This window comes from Carcharhinus amblyrhynchos, chromosome 3, assembly GCF_965287045.1.
Source record: "Carcharhinus amblyrhynchos chromosome 3, sCarAmb.v2.hapA, whole genome shotgun sequence".
In the NCBI taxonomy this organism is placed as follows: Eukaryota; Metazoa; Chordata; class Chondrichthyes; order Carcharhiniformes; family Carcharhinidae; genus Carcharhinus; species Carcharhinus amblyrhynchos.
In genome coordinates this window covers 106,202,180-106,227,890 of record NC_137326.1, presented here as the reverse complement: position 1 = coordinate 106,227,890, position 25,711 = coordinate 106,202,180, and positions in this window count along the sequence as shown.

Below are 25,711 nucleotides of genomic sequence, written 5' to 3'. Positions count from 1 at the left end.
AAGGTTTGAGGCCATTCACATAAATGGTGAAAAGTTATAAGAAATTTTGAAAGGTGTTCAACTGCTAAAACCACTGGGCAAGTGCAAAGTATAGTTTAACAGGCTAACAGAGTATTAATCTTTATCCCAAGGGGTTTGGAATACAAATGGAGTAGACGTTATAGTTATATACAGCTGTGGTCCAACCTTATTTAAAGTACTGCATTCAGTTTTGGATATATTGGCCATGGAATAGCTGCACATAGATTCACCAGAGTGACACCCGGGCTAAAAAGATTACATTCTAGGGGGAGATTGCATAGGCTAGAATTTTATTCCCCCTATGCCTAAATTGTTTTAGAACAAACAAATTTGTAGGATAGAGAGAAATGATCTCCTCTGGTTGTCAGAGTCCAGAATCAGGGTTCAAAACATTAAAAATAGGGCAAGGCTGTTCAGTGTGACAACAGGAAGCGCTAAATGTATCAGAAAGGCCAAATGAAAACTGTAAGACTGAGTGTGATAAACTTTAACCAACCCAAAAATACTGTGGATGCAGAGAATCTGAAAAAAAATCAAGAAATGGAGTTAAGATACATGTCAACTTGATCTAATTGAATGGTATCATAGAAGAACCATAGAATCCCTACAGTGCAGAAGGAGGCCATTCAGTCCATTGAGTCTGCACCAATAACAATCCCATCCAGGCCCTATTCCTGTAACCTCACATATTTAGCCCGTAAGCACACATATTAATCCCTCCAACTTCTGCATCCCAGGACACCAAGGGACAATTTAGCATAGCCAATCAACTTAACACACACATCTTTGGACTGTGGGAGGAAATCAGAGCACCCGAAGGAAATCCACACTGACACAGGGAAAATGTGCAAACTCCATACAGACAGCGACCCAAGCCAGGAATTGAACTCTGGTCCCTGGAGCTGTGAGGCAGCAGTGCTAATCATTGTGTCACTGTGCCACCCATGCTAGATCAGGCTAAAGAGACTTAATGACCTACCCTTGTCCTTGTGTTTTGCAGTCTGATCTGCTTTGTATGAATTCCTAGGAAAATATAAAAAATCACAGTCCACTGTACTTCATAGCATCATAGACTCTTGGAATAATACAGTCCATGGAAATTTAGCCCATCACAACTGTGTCAATTCATTGAAGAGATGTTGATCCAGAAAGTGGGGGGAACCAGAACAGAGGGAAGGTGTTGGAGACTGGGGACAAGTGGACTGAGAAGAAGAAGTGAGGAGGGGAGTGGGAGAGAATGTAGACCTGTTGCCAGGGAGTGGGGGATGGTGTAGTGGGCAGGGGGAGGCATGGAGGGAGTTGGATCCAGATGGGAAGGATGCGTTTCAGAGTCAGACCCAGATCGGGTTGTGGGGTAGGAGTCAGAATTAGATGGAGTGGGAATTGGTGTGGGAGAAGTGTTGGGCTATCAAGTTTATCTGGTGGGCCAGTGGCAGGGAGGATGAGGAGTCCCATGGGAGGGGAATGGGGGGCTGGTCAGGTTCTGGGGGCTGTGTCCCGTGTGGGACTCGGACTGGGATTTAAAATAGTTGTTCTGATGTTAGAATTGTATTTTTTTTCCTTTTTTAACTCTTTCTGAGTAACTATGAGGGTAACACTGGTAGAGCCTTCTGAAGTTAGTGACTTGAAATGTTTTGTTGGATGGTTCCCAGCATAATTGTCCAGGGGGATTTAGCCCTTCTGGACAATTGCCTGAATAAATGTTTAGGTGGGAACTTCTAAGAGAGATTTCCCCATGCATCATGCAACATGCTTCTACCAACTCTTCAGTCAGTGCATTTCAGTTTTGTACAACTTTTGAATGAACAAAAATGTTAAGCATTGAGGCAGTGCCCGACTATAGAAAAAGTAAGCTGCCCGCTTCCAACATAGATTAGATACAAGACACGTTCCCAGGATTTCTCCCTCCTTTAGTTGATGGTCTTAAATCCTCCCCTCACATCCCGTTAAGAATTATGCGCTGGCTTCCAATATTTGTTTTCCACCGATGAGCCTGAATGTTACACTAAGCAGCTTAGAGTTCGAAGGCATTGTGCCTTTATTCCTAAAGATTGGGAATACATGAAACATTTCCCAGTCTTTGAAATTCTTGCCAATTTTCAATCCACAAATGAAAATTTCTGCTAAAAATGTTTTGCTACTCGTAGCCAAATATACTTAAGAGTCTCTGGACAGTAATCACTATATAATCACTATGTAGCATCACTTTATCTCCTTTATGACGTCAGCTTTTTAGTACAGCTGCTTCTCTTAATAAAATTGAAGTCCTCTGTACATATTGGTTTTGTCGCCATTCTGTTTATTAGATTACATAACCTTTTGTTTTTTTCATGGGATGTGGGCATTGCTGGCAAAGCCTGCATTTGTTCATTCCGAATTCATTCTTGAGTGGAACATTTCAGAGGACAGTTAAGAGTCAATCACATTGCCATGGTTGTGGAATCACATGTAGAACTGACTGGGTAAGGACAACATTTCCTTTCCAAAAGGACATGAGTGAACCTGACGGATTTTTAATGGCAGTTGTCAATAATTTCATGATCACCATTAAAAATAATGGTTTTATATTCCAGATTTATTAATTCAATTTAAAGCTAAGATGCCATGATTGGGATTTGAACCCATGTCCACGGAGCATTAATTTGGGTCTCTGCATTACTAGTCCAATTACATTATCATAACATGACCATCTGCTCCTAAAAGTTGCTGCAATGTTGCTTTATGGAAATGAAGTTTTTTTTTAAACTGCATTCTTGGGATGTAAGTGTCATTGATAAGGCCAGCATTTAATGCCTATCTGTAACTACTGTTGAGAAGTTGGAAGAGAATAGCCTTCTTGAACCATGTCCATATGGTGCAGTGGTATACCATCAGTTCACAGTAAAACACTTCAAATTTGTCTTTGTTGTACATAGAACCATAGAATCCCTACAGTGCAGAAAGAGGCCATTCGGCTGATCATGTCTGCACCAACTTCCCTCTGCCTGTTCCTGTAACCTAGCGCATTTACCATGTCTAATGCATTTACCAAACCTACACTTCTTTGGATATTAAGAGGCAATTTTTTAGTGTAGCCAATTCACGTAACCTGCACATCTTTGGAAGGAAGCTGGAGCACCTGCAGGAAACGTATGCAGACACAAGGATAATGTGCAAACTCCACACACAGTCACCCAAGGCTGCAATTGAACCCGAGTCTTTGACACTGTGAAGCAGCAGTGTACCTGCACTGTGCTGCTCATGTCTAATGTCTTTGAATGATTCAATACATATTTAACATGGACAATATCACAGGATTACAAAATGACAGATACAATTGTGCATATTCAATCTCTGAAACTAACAAATAACGTTACTAAGCAGTAGATATTAGGAATGTAATTCCTTTATGCAATTAAACTTTATTTACTAAATCTCAGGTCATGATACAAGTTGAAGCTAATGGCAATAGTCATTCGAATTTCATTAAATATTCAGCGGACAGTACACCTCAATATAAATTTCTGCTATCCATTTCAATATTTAAATACCGCTTCCTGATATTCAGGGTAAAATCCATTTCTGTGCCTAAGCTGCAGTGGTTAGCTTTGTCTTAAAGATCATATTTGACTACATTTAAGTGAGAAGTTACATCAAAATAGGAGATTTGTTCAAAGGCAAGAAGCAGACCTAAAATTCGAAACAGAGTGATATGAAACACCTGTGAAAGAAGAATTAAAAACATAAGGGTGACTTCAAAGTTAGAATGGAGAATTGCAAATCAACAGCAGAATTGGAGAACAGCAGAAGTTAATATTCATTAAATAGCAAAGAGTAAATCAAAGTGATAATGTTTGGCTTATTGCTTTCGGTTCTGAATGTTCACATGGTGGGTTGCAACCTAGCAGCATGCAATCGGGACATGAGAAGTGACAGAAGCCTGTCACAACCAAGATCTGGGGATACAAGTTGTGGTTCTTTACCAGGAGCAATGGTCATTTTTATAGAGCTAGTGGACCCAACCATGTTTCATGATCCTGGTTTAGGTGGCATCTGGAAGACATCAAAGAATAAGCTAAGAAAAGTTAAGTACAAGCACCCAGTGAGGACACAGGACAAGATTTCCAAAGGATAGTCCTTCCATTGGGACTGAACACTTGTGGGCAGAGGGCAGGGCCCGAGAGCAGATTGTACCAGGGATAACCAATGAAGAGGCTGCCACTGGGAGTGTTGTCCAATTGAGTATGGCAGATTACCCTCAAACAACTAGCAATTAGACAGCCTTGGCACCCACTGAGGTCAGCTCCACTGAGGCTGCAAGAAGAAGATGCCGCGGCACTATCTCAGGCCAGGACATTTTTTGTAAATGTGCTAGGGCAAGGCAAGCGGGCCATGGCGATTGGAGGAATAAACTGATCCATAGGAGCAACAGAGCTGCGGAAAGTGGCCATTGCCACCAAGGGAGAATGTCGGTGAGTTGTGGGGGCGTGTGTGGTTAGGCCAGAGAGTGACCGTAAAGGAATGATTCCTTCTTCCACATTGGGAACGTACTAGGATGTTGCCTCAATATACAGGCAATCTTCCAATTGTCACGAACCATGCTGATGTTATCTGCGAGAGTGACTCAGCATGAGACACCAGTTCACAATGGCGTATATTATTGTTTTATTTATGGTGTGAGGACTCGTGTGAAAACACCTGCAAGAATAAGCAGCCACATACCAATTACTAAAAGCTATTGAGTGAAAGAAAAGACAAATGCACACAAACAGAGTTATAAGTGTACAAAACATGAGAATATTGGAGTAATACACACAATTTTATCTAGAAATTACCCTTTGTTCCAAATTATATCCCTGATACATGAACTCAGTAAGACTTCCCCTTTCCCCAAACAACATTGAATCCAACTTATAGTTACCACGCAATATCAGGAGGATGATTCAGCCTGGGAAGTGTCTTTGTTTGGTTCAATAAAGAAAGCTAAACTGCCTTTATAAAGGTTTCTGCATTAACTTGGCTGTACTTTAGACTTTGAAAGGACCTCTGCTGTTAGTTGGTTTGCAGTAAGATGTTAAATTGGCCTGTTTGCTTCTGCAGGAGTTGACAATTATGGTCCAAGCTCTCATTGATTCTGCTCACTGTATATCAGGCCATCTGTCTCTCCTACATTCCTTGACTCTCAAACATTAATATCTGCACGCCTCCCCTGATCTCTCAGCCATCTTGATAAACTGTAGCCTGATGATGGGGCCCTTTACATTTAATCTTATCTCAATGTCTGCTAATCTCATTACTGGGAAAAATGCATCTTGTTATCTCTTTGAATGTGGGCTATTGGCACATTCTCCATAGTTGCTAGGTAGATTACATCCCATCATTCCCTTTGTTAATTCTGGATTTTGTTGGGATCAGGCAAATCCATGACACCATATGGTAAGGACCTGGCCTCACACCAGTAAATTGTTGGTGTGTATAAAGAGTGGTTGGTAATTGATCCAATTATTGAATTAATTAGCTGTCCTCCTCTGATCAACAGGAAGCCATGTGACTGACATTCTCATTTCTGGAAATGTACTGTTGTGGTGGTTGGATATTGGAAAATGGTAATTTGATTATGTGTGCTTTGGAACCCACTGGAGCAAAAAAATATATATATTGATGGGTACCCCAATACTGATGGAGGTTCAGGTCACATGGAAAGGACATGTTTACCGATGTTAACTTTTTCACCTAGAAATGATTGTTGACAAAGTCATGAAGAGGCAAAGTGGACTGATGTATTCTCATGCTGTAGGATGAGTGGTGGACTTAGCAAATGTACTTTTATAAGGGGTTACTACATCGTATGAAAAGTGCACCACAGAAAAGGCAATTTTAGTGAGATGTGTTCTGATGCCTTTGCAGCTCCTTGAGGACTTGTCTGAGTGTTGGTCACCATATTTGTTCTCCTTGACGTGATAACATCCAACGTGTGGATCTTGTTTCTAATGACAAACAGTGAACTACAAGTTCAGGTGTCTATGAGTAGGATGGCAAAAATAAAATGCTTTAAAAACATTTTGCAAGTCTATAGCTCTTAATCTGAAATTATTCAGGATGCAGAAAGAATATAAAACTGGGCACCCATTAATTGGAACAATGTGATATGCTTTGTTGGTTTGTAGGTTAAAATAGACATTACAGGATAAATATTCAATTCAATTGTGTGCACTTTATGAACTCAGCTAGCTGGTTTTATTTTTTTCATTGGCATCTCACTAAAATGGAAATCAATCAACCTTTAGGAAGGTAGGAGAAATGTATATGATGTGTGTGAGAGATTATGGTATCCAGATTATTTGATACAAGCCTTTATTATTACACTCCTAGATAGTGCTATCACCAAGCTTGATAGTGAGTAATAATTTTCACTTTGTGAGTGAGATAATAGCATTAATGGAAAGGTTGTTTCTGATCATATAAGATGAGGAGGTGGGCACTAGCAGTTCATTGTCAAGGTGGGTAACAGGAGTCAGGAAAATCCCTGGCTTGGCCTGCCCACTCAGGGGAATGCGCCTGGTAGAATGAGATATTCGTTGTAGGGGAGGGAGAGAAATGTAGGCATAGTCAGGCCAGCTGAACTTGGAAAAAGTTCAGAGGCAGCAATGCAGCTACCAGGTGCAGAGGAAGGTTATTCAGCAGCTTCTGTGCTGCTGACTTTGTCCCTGCTATATTAATAAAACAGAAAGCTCCTCCACCCCTTAGCCCCCACACATGCCCCATACCCCATCCATGCCATTATGCCCCACCATCTCTTATAGCCCTTCATACCCCAATATCAAGCCACAAACCACCAAATAACTTCTCTGATTTTTCCGGCTCCCAAACCAAGGTGCACCCTCCCAACAACCCCTATGACCCTTTAATCCCCCTATGACCCTTTAATCCCGCACACCCCCCCGTCCTCCCACCTGGTAAGCTATGACACTTCCATGCACTTTCCTTCATCATCCACAATATAAAAAGTAAATACTATAGGGACAGTAGGATGTTTTTAAATAAACATTCTTGATAACATTCCAACTTTCTTAAAAGAAAATAATTGGTAAGACTAAATGTAGAAAAGATATTGGCTCTCAAATGTCCAATTAAGCTAAGGAAATGGCAAAGTCTTTACCCACAGATTTTCAGATATCCTTTGATTTAGGTTATGCCAGAAGATGGGAGATTTGTCAATGTAGCGACTGTGACTAATTCACCAAAACAAATCCATTTCATCCTGCACACCTCCAGGTGCATTCTTATTCCAATCCAGTTTGCATGAAGCACAATGAAAAGCCACATCTGGAGATTGGCAAAGACATTTTTGAAATGATTTGACTGGTGGCTTTCCGTCTGAAGCATTATGGAAATTGAGGAATTAGATTATTGAAATAATATTCAGTTGGCTTACGAAACAGTTAAAATGGAAAAAAATTATGAAAAATGAAACATTAAGAGTTTATGGTTCCACCTACTTGCCGACTATGAACTGCAGATAATGAGTTGACTGTAAAAGGTTTTGAAGCAAACTTTGATGCTGTATTAACAAAGCTAATAAGTGTTATGTTAAACAGCATGGTAGTAGGTTCAATTAACATTTTGAATGATTTGTCAGAACATAAGAATGAGTACTTCAAAAGTTAAATGCGCATTCTACTAAACATGATTAGAAATTATATTCTGTGCTTAATTTAAAGCATACTTCAAAGTTGCAAAGCCATTCAGTCATTATGTCATGTTCTTCCTCAGAGGAAAGAATATAATGGAATTCCAGATCCTCAAACATTTGATACTTGCTAGTTCAATAAATGTGAAACATAAGAGGCTGCTGATTAGATGACGATCAGTGAGAGCAGATGGTGGTTAAGGAGAGAAGATTGTTAAATCATTTTGAAGCCAGATTATGAAGTAGAAACCAAAATGGCAAACCTTTGCTTAATGATCAATTTATTTACAGAAAGCAGCATTGCAAATGTTTGCCTCCTCCCTAATCAGCATCAAGCGTCCTGGCGGTTTCTGTTTATATGTGCTCAAGGTACATAATCAAGCAATGTTGTCCACCTTATATATGTGTCCTTATCCTCAATAATATAATTAACATAATGTTATCAAAGATGGTGGCTGAGAGGAGTACGTGGTGCATCCGATCACACTAAAGGGAATGTCTGAGCATACAGGGCATTTTGGCACAGATGGAAGCATTCCTGCTCCCCGGATTCATCCCTTCTCACCTCTCAATCCCTGTTGGATTGCCCGCAGTCTGGGAACCCCAGCTGAGAGGGGTTAAAATAAAATAACTGTTAAAATGATGCCGCATAGCTTCATCAACACTTAAATGACTAATTGATAACCCGATTGGATGCCTACACCTCATCTCGCCTCCATTAATACTGGAAGTGGGTAGGTTTGCAAAATGTTGGATTTCTGTTTCTGCTTTTAGTATTTTAACTTCCCACCTGAACATTATCCATCTGTTTTGGAGGTTGAAACTTCTTCCCATGTTTCTAATTTAATTTAATTGGCAAATCTCTCTACAGGTTTAATGATAATTAACAACATGTTTTCACTCACCAAATCACAAAATGCCATAATATATTGCAGTCTATATAAACTATTAAGTAAATCAGTTATAAATAATATAAATATAACATAAATCTGAGTCATAAAGGACAAAGGCTGCAATTCTCAGTTGAGTAGTGCACATATTTTCAGAGCTATGGATGACATTGAGGGTCAAAATAGCACCCACTCTGCAAGCATATTTCTCGTGCTGATCATCTAGACACTATTTTGGGTCAGTATTAGTGTAGACATGGTAATGTGCATTAGGAGTATGCAGAATAGATATATAACATACAAACATATGGGTAATCATACAAAATAGGAGCAGAAGTAGACCATTGAACCCCTCAATCCTTCTCCACCAGTCAATAAGATCATGGCTGATACATTTGTGTTTCGAATTCCACATTGCCATCTACCTCCAATAACGTGTAATTCCCGTGCCAACAGGAATACATTTACCTCTGCCTTAAAAATACTCAATGGCCCTGCCTCCATCACCTTCTGAAGCAGGGGGGTTCAAAGTTGCACAATGCTCTAAGATAAAGTATTTCTCTTCATCTCCATCTTCAATGTTGATTTGACTCCAGGAGTGCTGCTCTTGATTTGACCACTCCAGCTAAGACCATATCCTCTCTTAACCTTGCATAGCTAAGCATGTATTCAACAGCAGAAAGAGCAATTTATCCAACCAGCACTATTTAAAAGGATCATCAATTACCACCAGATTAACTACTAATTGACTTGTAACCACTTTTGTTGAAATAGTAGAAATATTTGAAGGTTTGCACTGCCCCTCCAACTTGCTGAAGTCTCAGAGTAATGTGAAATGTGGTGAAAGGCTTAGTTCTGGTTTCAAAGATCCTGTTCAAGTCACTTACTTTCAGTAATGGGTGAAATATTTTCTATCTTCCTTGGCCTACATCACGACATGAACAAGCAGAGGCAACCCAAAGTAGGTCAAGTTGCTTGGAGGTGGAGGGGGATCGGTGGGTGAGGGGAGGGGGGCGGTGGGAAATGGGCTGTGTACGTAGGCTGTGGTAGGCAAGTATGCAGCTGGTAACAGTGTTAAATCTATGAAGGTGAGCTGAAGTTATGAATGTGAGGTGTGAGTTTTGACTGACTGACATTGTTGGTAGGTGAGGGGTGGAGGTGTGCGGTGGCTTGGCAGTGTGTGAAGCTAGTGGCACTGTTGGCGGGACATGACATTTTAAGACACATTCACTGACCTTGATCAGTTGTATAAAGTCATTGAATTTCCTGTAGCACTTTATCCATGTCCTTGGGGCTAAGCTGCCAGAATAGATGGTGCATCTATCAGCTCCCACTGCCTTTGTAGTGTCTGGAGGGGCCCCTGGTCCCCAGTGAACAGAGGACCTCTCCTGCATTCAGGTTGACAATGTGTAAGAGAACATTGGAACACACTCTCTGCCTTACAATTCCTGTCTTTTTCAGGTCAGACTCACTTCCACTATCTGTTCCAGTCAAAATGGGCATCTACTTTAAGAGGTGGAAGCTGGCATTAAATAGTGCAGGTTAGCTTGACCTCACGCCAGTTTCCCACACTTCTGTGCACCCTCTCAGCAGTGTACCTGCTTAACGGTGCAGTTAACATTGACTACACATTCGTATAATATAAATGAGCAGTCTGCAACACATTTATCTGCATGCTGCCTACTTCAGAATCAATGGACATAGGTTAATTGAGCGTCATGAACCCTGCACCCTTTTCCAGCTCTTATCGAAATTTGCAGAAAACATCTCCAGAATCTATTTTATCTACGGCTGGTCATGTGTGTTTTTCCATACTTAAAAATCATTTTGTCTTCAATTATATTCTTTCACAGATGTCAGCAGAAGGGAAGGGATATTTTTGGCCATACTGTTCTCTGTATAGATCAATGACATTGTTCTAAATTGGCTAACTGCATACATTAAAAGTGCAGATGGACTTTCTAAACTGGAATATATTGGGTTAGGAGCTAATCTTGGGCAGGAAAGCAAAATGAGTCCTCGTGAATCGGCAACTTGCCTTACACTCCACACAATTTCCCTTTCCATCGATTTCAATAGAATGAAAATCCAGTAGAACGTAAAATAGGGTGCTAAAATCTGAGCACTCATCCCTAGCTTGAATCATAGAATCATAGAATCCTGCAGTGCAGAAAGAAGCCATTTGGCCCATTGTGTCTGCACCGAGCCCAATCCCGCCCAGACCCTATTCCCATAACCCGGTTCATTTACCCTAGCTAGTCCCCCTCGCACTAAGGGGCAACTTAGCATGGCCAATTCACTTAGCCCGCACATCTTTGCACTGTGGGAAGAAACCAGAGCAGTTGGAGGAAACCCATGCAGACACGGGGAGAACATGCAAACTTCACACAGACAGTGACCCAAGCCGGGAATTGAACCCAGATCCCTGGCGCTGTGAGGCAGCAGTGCTAACCACTGTGCCACTGTGAAGTTTAAATTTTATTTATTAGTGTCATAAGTGAGAATGGTAAAGACAAACATTTGCCCTGTTTATTTTGTTCACTTATTTATTAGTGTCGCAAGTAGGCTTACATTAACACTGCTTTGAAGTTTCTGCAAAAATCCCATAGTCACCACACAGGGCAAATGTTTGTCTTTACCGTTCCCATTTGTGACACTAATAAATAAAATTTAAACTTCACAGTGGCATAGTGGTCAGCACTGCTGCCTCACAGCGCCAGGGATCTGGGTTCAATTCCCGGCTTGGGTCACTATCTGTGTGAAGATTGCATGTTCTCCCCGTGTCTGCGTGGGTTTCCTCCGGGTGCCTGTTCGGATACCCTGCGGGAGAATTTAGCATGGCCAATACACCTAACCAGAGTGTCTTTTGAACTGTGGGAGTACCCACAGGAAACCCATGCAGACTCGGGGAGAACGTGCAGACTCCGCATAAACAGTGACCCAAGTTGGGAAGTGACCTGGGTCCCTGGCACTGTGAGACAGCTGTGCTAACCATTGTGCCGCCATACCACCCCAGTCACATGAATTTCTGTCCCATTAGAATTATCAATCACTCCAATGATAGCCTGGTTTAGGACTGTTAAAATTTACCTGGTGGACATCATCAGATAAACTGAGAAGCAAATGCAATTTCTCAGCACAGAACCAGAGCTCCAGCAATCATGTTTTTCCACAGGCTGAATCACTGTCGGATTGTCACTCCATTCCTGTTATCCTCCCTTAGACTGGAGCTCCACATTTCTTAACCTGTCTTCCAACCCAGGCCTGCTGAAAAACATGCAGCGTAGTTGTTTCTGGAGCTCTTTAGTGAAATATGGGATTATTGGAGGGAGTGAAGCCACACCATTTTTTGGTACAAGTACCCATTAACCGATATGTCTAAATGCGCCCAGATACTTTGACAGGAAGAAGGTAAGCCTGTCAGATAATTGGGTGAGGGGTTAGGATGATTCGTGGGGGATGTCGGATGATCTGAAGGGAGCTGGATGGTCAAGGGTGGGTCAGGTGGTTGGGTGGCCCAGGGTTCCGGATCAACATGGTGTCCAGGTGGTCAAGGGGAAGTTAGGAAATCAGAGAGGTCACGATGGAGATTGAATGGCTGGGGCAGGGTGGGGTTAGGTTGGTTGGGTGGTTCAGTACTGAGGAGGCTCCAGGTGGTCGGGGAGTGGGTCGGGTGTTCAGGTGACTGGAGGGAGTAAGGTTGTCAGGAGTTCGAAGGTTTAAGTGGTTGGGAAGGTCTGTTGGTCGGGGAGGGGTTGGTTGACTGAGGTGGTAGATGGGTGTTCAAGTATTTGTAGGGTTGCGGTTTTGGGGGATAGCTGGGGGTGCTCAGGGGACTGGAGGGAAATCAGTGGGTGGGGAGACTAATCAGGTAGTCAGGGATATTTAGGTGGTCAGGTTGTTAGTTGAAGGGTTTAGTGCTGGTCAGGGATGGTGGTGGGGGGGATCAGTAGTATACCTACCAAAGGGCTAGAATTGGTTTTAATCTTTTTAACTTTTGCTGAGTAACTACTCTGCTAAGTGAGTTGGAATCATCTGAAGTCTCTAACTTTAAAGGAATTTGGAAGCAGTGCCGTTGGCAGAATGTTAGGTCCTTGGCAGACAGTAATGTAGCTGGAAACAGTAAGGCTCTGATTAACCTTCTGCGGTAGGTACCTTTTCTGGAAATGTTAAAACAGAAGGCTATCCTCCATTTGAAATGTTGGGGCTGGGCCCACCTCTACCTGGCAGGGCTGTCCTGAGCCCATTTTATGACTGTTGGGCCATTAATTGTCCCAGGGAAAGACTTGCATCCCCCAGGGGCGGTAGCCATTGCTGGGACTCCAGACTGCCCCCAACAACAATTGTTGATCGATCCTGATTAAAAGGTTAGTTGAGATCTTCCGCTGTGGCCAGTCTGGCAGGCCATAGTGGGTAGGGGAGGGGATGGGGTGGCACAGGAGATGCACAGGGGTAGAGAAGCATGTGAGGTGGGGTTAGGGGATTCTCAGTTGGGCACAGAGTGTCAACTTGAGGGATGGATGCTCTCTGTCAAGGTTATAATTACCATTGATTGGGCCCATAAGCAGTTATTGTTTGGGCACTTACAGGCCTCAACTGGCCCAAGGTTGTGCCAGCCAACCCATGCCTTGCCAGTGCTGGTAATATACCATTGGAGATGGGTAAGCGATGGGCTGTATCACCACCATGACAACCAATTTTACAACCCCCATGCCTGTCAACCACTATTGGTGGGGCCATAAAATTCCACCCAGTGTGTGATTCACCTTATGTTACACTTCGGACATATTTATCCTTACCCTAATAGATTGGCCTGAAAATAGTCAGCTATCTGTTCACGGTTACATCACACATAAAAGGCAGAACAACACATTCAATAGTCTCTCAAACTAGAACACGAGCCTGGAGGGTATAGTTGTTTCCTTTCTGAAAGATGGGGTTACTCCAAGATGGGTGGTACAACATGGTTTATGTGGCCAACAGATCCCTGGTCCTTCACTGCAATCACTACTTGCGCTTGTGATTACTAACAGTATCTTCTGGAATGACTGCAGCTAAATGATGCTTTCAGGTTTTAGTGAGTGTTGCAGAACTTGAGTAATGCTGATTGCCTGTTCACCCAGTCCGACATGACACTATGGGAAAAAAATGAATTAAAATAATATTAGAATGTGGATGTGGATAGGATTTTTTTATTCATTCATGGGACATGGACATAGCTGGCTCAGCAAGAAGTCTCACAACACCAGGTTAAAATCCAACAGGTTTATTTGGCAGCACTAGCTTTCGAAGCCTCAAGCTCCTTCTTCAGGTGAGTGAGGACTTGTTGGCTGGCTGGCCAGCATTTATTGCCCATCCCTAGGTGCCCAAGAACATTTTGAGTCAATTACTTTGCTGTGGCTCTGGAGTCACATGTGGGACAGACCTGATAAAGAAGGCAGATTTTCTTCCCTAAAAAACATTAGTGAACCAGATGGGGTTTTCTGACAATCGATTCATGATCATCAGTAGATTTTTAATTCCAGATCTTTTATGTTGCATTCAAATTCCACCATTTGCCATGGTAGGATTCAAACCTGGCTCCCCAGAACTTTAGCTGAGTTGCTGGATTAATAGTCTAGCGATAATGTCACTAGATCATTGCCTCCCATTCTTTTCCTGGCTGGTGACTCTCGAACCAGGGACACAGTCTCAGAATAAGAGGCAGGCCATTTAAAACTGAGATGAGGAGGAAGTTCTTCAGTCAGAGGCTAGTGAATCTTTAAAATTCTCTATTCCAGAGGGCTGTAGAAGATCAATCAACGAGTATGTTCAAGACCGAGGTTAATGAATACTAATGACACCGAAGAATAATGTGGCAAAGCGCCATTGATAATCAGTCATGATTTGTTTGAAGGACAAAGCAAGCTCGACAGGCCAAAGGGCCTAACTCCTGTTCCTATATTCCAAGGCTGAATTGTTGAAACACTTTTAACCAGAACTTGTGTTGAAAAGTATTGAATGTGCAATGTTCATGTGTGAATTTGAGTGAAGGCAAACAGGCTAAATGTGCACTTGATGCAAGCAAATTTTTCCTCACTCGTTCGGTGCTGTGAGACAACAGGCTGTTCAAGTTGGACTTCTCTAAGAGAGTCAAAGGACGGTGATATAACAGCTGCTTCCCTGTTGCAACAGCCCCCTTGAATTCTCTGCAACTTGCATGCAAACATGAAAGTAGTTTCAGAATGTTGAGGGAGCAGATACACAGTGGTAATCACACACTCAATCTGCAGATCAACCTGAATGACAGTACGTGATGGTACAGCTTGGTTATGTAGCAATGGTGTTAAATCACTTGGAAGATCTAAGTGTGTTAAAGCTATCAGCTGTAATTTGTATTTTGAATGTGTGCATGATGAAAGAACTATAATGGTGTTTTACTAAGGGGGAGGGAGGGGTGCTTTGCCATTGGCAAGCAGCAAATGTGGAGCAAGTTGGTGGCAGAACCTCAGTTTTTTGTCCAGGTCAATCCTATTGTTTGATAATATTATTTTGCTATATTCCTTAAAGCGTACCATTTCTTCCAGCATCTGCTCCAGTAGGTAATGTACTGGGCTTCGAGCCCAACTCCCACCTTCTGTCAGCTATGGTGCCCTGTTGTTTTCTGGGGAGGGTCCCTTGAAGTTCTAAACAGAGAACATTTTTCCTGCTCCCACTCCACACACAGAAACATGCTCGTAAGAGCAAATTACTGCATCCACAGTAATTTGCTTTTATCGTAGCGTTTAATTCACTGCTACTTCTCTTCCAGGAATGCCTACCATGAAGAAGTACTGCTGTTCTCTCCAACAGGATTTCCGTGCATCTCTCCCCTGACTCCACCCCCTGCCCCTCTCCCAGCCCCATCCACCTTCACTACTTTCCATTTTTCTCTTAGTGTTAGACAAGGTATTTACCAAGACTTGCTTCCACAGCTGTATTTCCTTCCTCAGAAACATGTTCACTTCGTTAGCCATCAAACAGGAAGCCCATGGCCCCAACTTTATGACTCCGCAGTGGATTTTCTTTTATTTCAGTTTTGCCGGGCAATTCTTCCCTCAGCTCCCTCCCTACTTCGACAAAGCTAATTGGAATATATAATCCATTTGGGGCCTTTATAAAGGCTGAAATAATATTTACCTCCTTATGTGGCCTCTTACCTTGAAATGACCATGTCCCTTTTGAGCTATTGCCCATATTTTCTGTATTCCTCATCAGGCTAGCTTCCATCACAAGGCCACAACTGTACTGGGAGCTCATAGTAATTACTGAAGTGAGCTGATCCCAGACAATCACAGGGATTCAGCTCACTGCGGTGTTGGCTAGCTTTGCAGAAACAGCTTACCATTCCTGGCTCCATTTCACCTGGGCTGCAGAATCAGCCCTTTAGTTTCTTGATATCTAATTAACTTTGGTTTAGGGAAAGCGAGCACGGTGACTGTACGCTAGCGACTACTGAATAAAGTCATTCAGTTAATCAATGATAAATGAGAAGGCAAGGCTGGCTAATATAAACTTAATTCCGTTGTAAAAACAAGAAGCTCAGTTCTTCCAAGCCTGCGGAGCACAATAGTGTAATTACATTTGATCTCCAGTATAAAAATATTAACACCTGCTTACAGAGCAAAATAGTGATTACAAATGATTCCAAGAACGTCCTTTTTTTTCTGCATCACTCGCTATTTCAGGTGTGCATAACACTGAAGATTATGATCTCAGTCTGGGCACTTTGTTACATTTTTGCTATACGGGATAGTGTTAACAATAGATGGAATTTTAAGAAGTTCGTAGTTATGGGAAATGAGGCAGGCGGGAGCATTTAATTTGCCCAGGAGGCCAAAGGTTAGCTTCCCAATAGTGGGACAAAACTACAGAATTAATTATGGTCGGGGGCCCCTTTATAATATGTATTTGCATATCATGCATGCTCACTAAAAGGCAGCCTTGTCAGGATTAAGTGTGCCTTTTCAATTTAGTAATCAGCAAATGAGAAATTCATTTAAATGTGACATGCTCCAGGCAAGGTGGTCTTCCTGGTGGATTGGGAGAGAGTAAAGGGTGATTTTCCTCCATGGAGAGCCTTTTTTGAATTACTGACAAAGCGGCATTGTTGATTGAGGTTGGATGCCAGCCATCAGAGGGGAATGAGTCATGACTGACTGAGGGAAGGAGGGAATTGGAAGCCAAAGAGGAAGAGGGTGTGACTGACTGATGGAGGGAGGTGATAGCCCTATGAGGGACAGAGGGAGAAAGCTGGATTATATATGGAAATACAATGTTCAAAGTCTTGAGAGTCAAGGAATCAACAGATGGAGAGAGAATGGTAGCAGCTCCAAGGATCTAGCTGGCTGATGGCAATAGCTGCATATCCAAAAGCTGCAGGCAGCAAGAATGCTCCTGGCTTGCAAGGAATATATACCCTTAAATATGGTGCCCAGGCCTTGGACCCTGCAAAATAATGATGGGGATATTGATTTCTTGTTCATGCTCCCACATGATTTGCCATGCTCCTTGATCACAAATGCATCCTGCCTATGAGCTGAAGTCCCACATACCTCTAGCCCAATCTCTAACAAGCTCACGCTACCACGTTTCCATCCCTTGGCAATACAATCCCTTCCATTTCTGCCACTATCACCACTTCAAATTAGTTTTTCGATCTTGAGTAAAAATCTATGCACTGGCAGTTTGTAAAGCAGAAGGGTAAAATGTTTCAGAGCGGTTTGAGACAGAAGGTGGTGCAAATATGAGCTGCCAGAGAAAGTGGTTGAAGCAGGTAAAATAGCAGCGTTTAAAAAAAGAAAGAATGAAGGACAAAGAAAGTTATGGCTCAGGAACAGGCCCTTTGGCCCTCCAAGCCTGCACTGACCATGCTGCCTGATTTAACTAAAACCCCCTACCCTTCCGGGGACAATATCCCTTTATTCCCATTCTATTCATTTATTTGTCCAGATGCCCCTTAAAACTCACTATTGTATCTTCTTCCACTACCTCCCCTGGCAGCAAGCTCCAGGCACCCCCACCCTCTGTGTAAAAAACTTGCCTCGTACATCTCCTTTAAACATTGCCCCTCACACCTCAAATCTGTGCCCCCTAGTAATTGACTCTTTCACCTTGGGAAAAAGCTTCTGACTATCCATGCCTGTGTCCATGCCTCTCATAATCTTGTAGGCTTCTATCAGGTCGCCCCTGAACCTCCGTTGTTCCAGTGAGAACAAACCAAGCTTCACCAACCTCTCCTCATAACTAATGCCCTCCATACCAGGCAACATTTCTGTAAATCTTTTCTGTACCCTCTCCAAAGCCTCTCCAAATCTTTCTGGTATTGTGGTGACCAGAACTGAACATTATATTCCAAGTGCGGCCTAATTAAGGTTCTATAAAGCTGCAACATGACTTGCCATGACTTGTCAATGCCCCAGCCAATGAAGACAAGCATGCCGTATGCCTTCTAGACTATCTTCTCCTGCATTGCCACTTTTGGTGACCTGGTACCTTTGGAAAAATACCTGGCTGGGAAAGGATTAGAGGGATATGGGCTAAATGTACGCAATTGGGACAAGCTGGGAGGGCACCATGGTCAGCATGGACTGATTTGGCCAAAGGGCCTGTTTCTGTGTTGTATTGCTCTATGGCTCTATGACATAGCTGATCCTGTGGAAATTTAATTTTTTTAAAAATTCAGTTTGGCTCCATACTCACCTATTACATACAGCCAGCAATATAAGTTATTTTATCCTACTTTTAGTGGCTGACTGTATTAATTGCTGCCATTAGTTACCTTCGCAAATACCATGCCAATGACTGCTAATGATCAGGGTCTTAAAATAATAATCATTGCATGATGAGATTCATTAATCTAAAGGCAAGATTGTCATGAAGGTAAAATAAAAATACACAAAAATTTCCTTCTTTCAGTCCACAGTTATATTTAATTTACTGTACAAAAATACACATTGCAATATAATTGATGGCTGTAGCTTACAATGTTTTTTAAACTGCATTCTGATAGATTTTTGGCATACACATTAAGAGGAAAAATACAGGCTTCTAATGACTTTCAAACACATTGGGAACTGCTCACCAAAGACATTCCCCCTCTGTAGCACACCAGCAATATTTTGTATCACATTTGAAAAAGACGCATTTACATTTGGGAAGGCAGAAGGTTGGAAGGCCTGCAAGTGCCTGCATAAAACTGTTGCTTCAACCCGATAGAAAGCATTGCTTATGGACTGTCCTTCACTTTTTCTTGTAGCTTCAGTGTGCTATAACTCTAACTTCAACTTTTCAAACCAGACATGAAATGTACGGATACACTGTAAATCTTTGTTGAAGTCCATTGGTAACTATGGATAATAACCTTCCTTTGACTCAATGTGGAGGAAAGAAAATAAATAACTCACACAATAGTTAAGCTTTCATTTTTGCTCAAATGCTTTATTTGAAATGGAAATAAGATTGAAGTGTTGACTGAATGGTAACAATAGAGCTGGGTTCCATGATTCCTTGTGCAAGTGGATAAGGGAAGTGTCCTCATTGGATGCAGCAAGGTCACTTTATTGTAATAATTTAATTACCTTGAGGGAATACAAAGAACAGAGGTCTGGCTTCCTCTCAACTCCATTTGTTTTACTAAATATTTATGTCTTGATTTGTTTCTGTGTTAGACTTAACTTTCTTTATGGCCTCCGACAGCCAAGATCCCCACTCTTTAGGTGGAATTTAATGCCCTCCCACGAGATGAAATGGTAGGTAAGGGAGCATTTAATTAGGCTTGAGGGTGAGGTGTGGAGCCCTACTTGCCTTCTTGCCTGTATCCTGATTAAGTCCGGGGTGACAAGGATGGCTTTACCATTCCAATGTCATTCGATTCCCTTAACTTGGCAACTAGTGTAAAGCATTGTCAATTAAGGGGCCTAATCCTACCACTGCTTGTACTGAACCAGTGGTGAGTGGGACAGTTGCCATGTGGACAACTCAAAAAGCAAATTTAATACTTTTCTTCCAATCCCTTGTTCCCCCCACCCTATATGCCCTGTCCCACCTCAGTCAGTGACTCCCTCCTTGCAACTTCCATCCTACCCTCACTCACCTGTGGCCTGTGTCCTTTGTTGACCTTGGGTGTCTGATGGGTGCATTACCAATAGCTGCCAACACTTTCCTGGTGGCAGTAATAGCCAGCCTATGATTGAAGTGCATCTCAGGGGGCAGAATTTATTCCCCTGGGTTCCTACCACTGAACACTCACGTGCCTGAATGTCACTTGTTACGATGGGCCCTTCCCAAAGAAGATGATGCAAGCCTCTTGCTGGGTCACCAGCTAGTGAGCAAAAGCTCTTTCACCTGGGTTAAATAATGCTCTTTCTTTTGTGATGGCCTTTGACATGTCTCTGACAATCATCTTTTTCTCCTTTTGTTATTTGTATATCTGTATATGACATGTAATATCTGCAGATAAATCCACTTCATGCAATGTTCTAAACATTTCCCAAAACAAGCATAAAATAAACTGGCAACGATGCACTATAACATCAATTTATCAACAGTATTTTAATAGTTTTGCAAGACAAATAATTTACAGCCCACCAGAAACTCTTCTACTGAGGACTGACTATTCCCAGAACAATGCAAAGGCACCTTGCAAAAGCAGAAGGTTTGAGTACAGCCCATCCTGTTCAATTTTCTTTCTGTCCTCTCTCTCCAATCTCTGGAATTGCAGGCTGCTTTTAGTGTTCCTGGGTCAGAACTGAATGGGGGTTAAGGAATGAGTTTTTTTTTAAATTATTGTCACGAGCAGACTTACACTAACACTGCAATAAACTTACTGTTAAAATCCCCTAGAATTAACTCTTCATTTCCCACATCTGGCAGTGACAACTCAGGATCCAGTCTAGCGTAACTATATTAGCTATGAAGTTAACTATGTTAAATTCATTTGCAAAAGCAATTGTGTGGGCCCATGCATTCCAATAGGCAGGGCACCAATAATGCATGTGAAGTTCATTTCTCTACATTCTATTTCAACATACGTTAATAAATATTCATTGTTTACATCTATCTATTTATTTTTTGTAAGGGCCTCTCATAACGGTACACAAGTGTAAGCAATATGAATTCTGTGAGTCTCAACTTCCAATTTTAAGGAGATTTGAGTTGCAGCACACCTCTTGATTTGATAAGCATACTTACATGAAGGCTCATTTTGTTACTCTCGGAATTGAAAGTCCCGAGGTTAAGCTTGGAGAATAGAAGTGTCATTTGCACAGTGAAATATTAGACTAATATATGGGAGCTTTTCATCACTGATAACTTGTAGCACACTTGATCCTCGTACTCAGTACAAAATATCTACAATGCTCCCTATTGTAACTATTCATAATGAGGGGTGTGTTCTAGCTCAGGGTTTTCTGAAGGAAGTCATAAACACTGTGTATTACATCAGAGAACATGGATAATGAATATTTGATAGGCACTGTACTGCACTGTTAAAGAAAATAGCTTTCATAAACACTTTTATACCTTTCTTGTCACATCTTAGCAGACAAACAGAGAAGCTCACACTTAACATAGATACCATTACCAATAAAGGGAAAGCGTGTCCAGATTTGGCAAATGTTTATGTCTGCAGAAATAAGTCAAGGCTTAATGGAGTAGTTTAATAATGTGTGTAAAATCAAACAGATAGCGTTAGGAAGGGATAAATACTTTTTAATAAAAATAATGTCATTAGTAAAATGTTTACATCAAAGAAAAATTGCAAAAAAGCTAAAATTAAAGTCACAATATTTGAATGCATGAAGCATTCTCAACAAGATAGATGAAATACTGGCACAAATGGAGATAAATGGCTTTTATTTAGGAACTATTACTGAAATGTGGTTGCAGGGTGCACAAGGTTAAGAACAAAATATTCAAGGGTATCTTACTGTTTGAAAGAGCAGGAGAAATGGAAAAGGAGATGGAGTAGTCCTGATGATAAAATGCAGGAGGGAGAATTGACCTTAGCTCCGAAAATCATGATTGAAGAATCAGCATGGTAAGAGCCAAAAAATAACATGGCATGGATAGTTTATAGTTCCTCCAACAGTAGTAATATTGTTGGACAGAATTTAAATCATGAAATGAAAAGAATGAGGGGAGATCTCATTGAGATGTATAAGATGATGAATGGGATGGATAGGATAGAGGTGGAGAGACTCTTCCCGCTCAAAAAAGACAGTAGGACTAGGGGGCACAGCCTCAAGATAAAGGGGGGGCGGTTTAGAACAGAGTTGAGGAGGAACTTCTTCACTCAAAGGGTGGTGAATCTCTGGAATTCTCTGCCCGTTGAAGTGGTGGAGGCTGCCTCGCTAAATATTTTTAAGACGTGGGTTGATGGGTTTTTGATAAGAGAGGGGATTAAGGGTTATGGGGAGAGGGCGGGAAAGTGGAACTGAGCCACGACAGATCAGCCATGATCTTATTGAATGGCGGGGCAGGCTCGAAGGGCTAGATGGCCTACTCCTGCTCCTATTTCTTATGTTCTTATGTTCTTATGAAAAGAGGATGCAACAAGGGTAATGTAATTAGTATATGTATTAGTACTTGTATATTCAAGATGGAGTTGGGGTATGGTGAATTCTTGCGAGCTAACCCCTAATCATATCTTTTACTCCCGTTCTAATCTTTTAAAACTGTACTCTAACTCTTTAAAGCTCTTGAATAATGCTTTATTTCAATCTCTTCTATGACGGTAACACCTTTTCTTCTCCCCCATGTGCTCTATGAATGTTGTTTTATTTGTATAGCGCACAAGAAAGAATACTTTTCACTGTATACTAATACAAGTCACAACAATAAGTCAATCAAACAAAAAAAATCTGAGACATTATTCTTCATATAGATTGAGCTTGGAGAAGGACTTAATGCAATGCATTTGAAACAGATTTTGAGCACAGTAAGTCGAGAAATCAGCAATCATGGATCGAATATTGTGCAGTAGAACAAGATTAAGTAGTAATCTTATTGCGAAGGATCTCCTGGGGAAGCGTGATCAAAATGTGAAGTAACTTTATATTATTATGCCTTCTGCATGAGCTGACACTGAATAGAACTGGAGGATATCAAATGCCTGCGGCCCTTAAACTTAAAGCCACACTGACTTTTGTGTTTGAACATAAGAACATAAGAACATAAGAACATAAGAAATAGGAGCAGGAGTAGGCCATCTAGCCCTTCGAGCCTGCCCCGCCATTCAATAAGATCATGGCTGATCTGTCGTGGCTCAGTTCCACTTTCCCGCCCTCTCCCCATAACCCTTAATCCCCTCTCTTATCAAGAACCCATCAACCCGCTTCTTAAAAATATTTAGCGAGGCAGCCTCCACCACTTCAACGGGCAGAGAATTCCAGAGATTCACCACCCTTTGAGTGAAGAAGTTCCTCCTCAACTCCGTTCTAAACCGCCTCCCCCTTATCTTGAGGCTGTGCCCCCTAGTCCTACTGTCTTTTTTGAGCGGGAAGAGTCTCTCCACCTCTATCCTATCCATCCCATTCATCATCTTATACGTCTCAATGAGATCTCCCCTCATTCTTCTAAACTCTAACGAGTACCAGCCTAGTTTATTCAGCCTCTCCTCATAGCTCAATCCCCTCAACTCCGGTATCAGCCTAGTAAACCTCCTCTGCACTCCCTCCAGGGCCAAAATATCCTTGCGCAGGTGCAGCGCCCAAAACTGCACACAGTACTCCAGCTGCGGCCTCACCAATGTTTGCTTTTTTTTTGCTTTTATTTATGTCGTTCCATGGCAGCACTGGGGACATGTGCACTATCATCCACTCTACCACTCACAAACGTATTAGGGAGGTGACAGATGTCCTTTATGCCAGGGATTAAATGTTTGTCAACTTTGACTGGAATTAGGTGGGCCAGGACACTAGGGCTCTGGGCTTCACCCAGCTAGCAGGGATGCCACAGGTACGTGGTAGACTGCAGCCATGTGGCTCTTAGGAAACCATCGTGCCATTCATGAATCACAAGGGATTACTTAAGATGGATATGCTTGCTGATGCTTGCTGTGGTTAAGTTTGTCCTGCAGTGACACAGGTAGGGGGAATATATGCAGCAATGCTGACACTTAAGATAGTGATGAGATGTGACAGGCGTGGGACTTGAGTGGGTGTTGCACGGTAGTAAATAGTGGGTGGGATATGATAACTGGGGGACAATGCATCCCACCTCTGCTGCACTCCATCAAGAAGTCTTGCAAAAAGCCTTTCAGTGGTTCCCTCTGAGAATCGTAGTGTAGGCTTCCTGGCTGCCATCCCCTACAGTCACTGTGGAACAAGTCCGAGGAAGCTGCTGATGTGGAGCTCCCAAGTGATTGCAGCAATTAAGTTTAGAAGTGGTGAGTGAATCAGAGGGAGGCTGCTGCGGGCATAACGTGATTCTCAAGTCCATCAAAACTTTTTTCAATGAGATTTAAGATCCGGTCAGAAATTACACCAGAGCCATTGACATAATTCATTCCATTTTTCTTGCCAAAACCAACACTTTGCCAAATTCTGGTAAGATCACTCCCATAAACTTTGTCCATGCCACCACATTTACAGGAGAAGTCACAAAAGATGCAATGGAAATTGTGGGGAACCAAGGATCTAATAAGAACTTAAAGCAATTAATATTAGTAAACAAAAAATAGTGGAGAAATTAATGGGACCAAAAGTTGACAAATTCCCTGAAACTGATTGTTTACTTCCTAAGCTTTTAAAAGAGGTGGACGCAGAGATATTGGATACATTGGATTTGATCTTCAGAATTCCATCAATTCTACCACAGCCCATATGAATTGGAATGCTATCTATGTCACCCTGCTGTTCAAGAAAGAAAGGAGAGAGAAAATAAGGAATCGTCGGCTCATCACCCTGACTTTAGTTGTAGGGAAAATGCTAGAATCCATTCCTAGCGACATGATAACATGGCAACTGAAAACGCACAGAAATCATGAGAGAGAGTCAACATATTTGTATGAAAGGCAAACTACATTTGGTAACTTTGTTTGGATACTTTTATGGTATAACCAGCAGGGTAGATAAGGGAGAAAACAATGGATGTATTTAACCTGGAGTTTGAGAAGGTGGCAGCCATTCTCTGGCCATTCACACCTGCCTGTAAGAATTTGGCGTTTAGCCAAATCTCCGTTCACTGCAGCAGGATTGAAGAATTCCAGCTGCAGGTGGCGTTGGAGAATCCGGCCTGGCATTTTGATAGGATGCCACTGAAAAGATTGTTGTACAGGAATTGGGCTCGTGTGTTCAGGGTAATATGTTTGGATAGATTGAGGATTGGATAATGGACAGAAAATAAATTGGTCCTTTTTAGGACAGCAGGGTAATAAACTCAAGGAGTGCCTCAAGGATCAGTGTTTGGGCCTCAGCTATTTACAATCAACAACAAAGATTAGGATGAGGGAACTGAGTATAATGTATTCAAGTTTGCAGATGAGGCAAAGCTAGTTTGGAAAGTTACCTGTGAGAAAGATATAAAGAAGATATCAAAGCATACAAACTATTCAAGTGATTGGGTGAGACGTTTGCAGATACCGCATAATATGGAAAAGTAAGAAATTATCCACTTATTAGGAAGAATGAAAAAGCAGATTTTTTTAAAGGTGAGAGCCTAGTAAATAATATCGTTCATTGGGATTTTGGTGTCTTGTCATGAAACACAGAAAGATAACATGTTGGTACAGTATTTAATGAAGAAGGCAAAATGTTCTGTTGACCACGATACTAGGGGAATAAACTCTTCAAAAATAACTGACTTGGTCTTTTTGTATTTTTCCTTACTTTCCTGATTTCTAATCATTTTTGCAAGGGGTGATGTTATATTGAAACAGAGTAGTTTTTTTTCTATTTTACAGATGTCACCAACAGAATTTATCGGTTTCTTATTATTATCCATGATTAACATATCTTACATATAAAATGTGTTTGTTTCCTTATTCTCAGAGAGATTGTTCCAATTTAAATTATTCCAGTAGCAATTTTTTTAAATTTCATTTATGAAATGCAGGTATTGTTGGCTAGGTCAGCATTTATTGCACATCCCTAATGCCCTTGATAAGGTGATG